Source organism: Leptonychotes weddellii, chromosome 11 (genome assembly GCF_054177405.1).
Source record: "Leptonychotes weddellii isolate Sample4059 chromosome 11, ASM5417740v2, whole genome shotgun sequence".
Taxonomy (NCBI): Eukaryota; Metazoa; Chordata; class Mammalia; order Carnivora; family Phocidae; genus Leptonychotes; species Leptonychotes weddellii.
In genome coordinates this window covers 22,340,862-22,341,281 of record NC_138379.1, presented here as the reverse complement: position 1 = coordinate 22,341,281, position 420 = coordinate 22,340,862, and the positions used below count along the sequence as shown (strand labels likewise).

Genomic DNA, 420 nt, shown 5'->3' with positions numbered 1-420 from the left:
GTATAGCCTGCGTCCCCCGAGCCGGCCCGAAGGCTTGCGCAGAGAGCTGGGCGTCGGCAAGTAACGGCCCCGGCTTCGCCTGCGCAGCGGCGTTGCGGGGGCTGTACCACTGATCACGGGCCAGGGTGGGCGCTGCTTTTCAGTCCCGGTGGACTGTTCCATTCGCGGGGAGGAGAGGCGAGGGTTCTGGGGGGCACGCTTGCAGGTTTTGTCGTTGGCCGCAGGGCGTGGGTGATTGGCTCCGAGTTTTGCAATTTTGCCAGCTGGGACAGAGGTCGCAGTTTGAGGGAGGAATGAAGACTCGTGGGGAAAGAGGCAGAGAGCTACAGCTGCAAGAAAGGAAGTGAGGGGGGAAATGGGAACGGGGCTCTCGCCTTGACCTAGCTCCAGCAATAACTACAAGCTTCCATATTTGCGGGG

At 61.9% G+C, this 420-nt stretch overlaps 1 protein-coding gene across 1 annotated transcript in view; it reads left to right on the top strand.

Moving 5' to 3' along the window:
• CAT (catalase) overlaps window positions 1-420 on the top strand; it is a 37,641-nt gene that overhangs the window by 161 nt on the left and 37,060 nt on the right. The window lies entirely within an intron of this gene.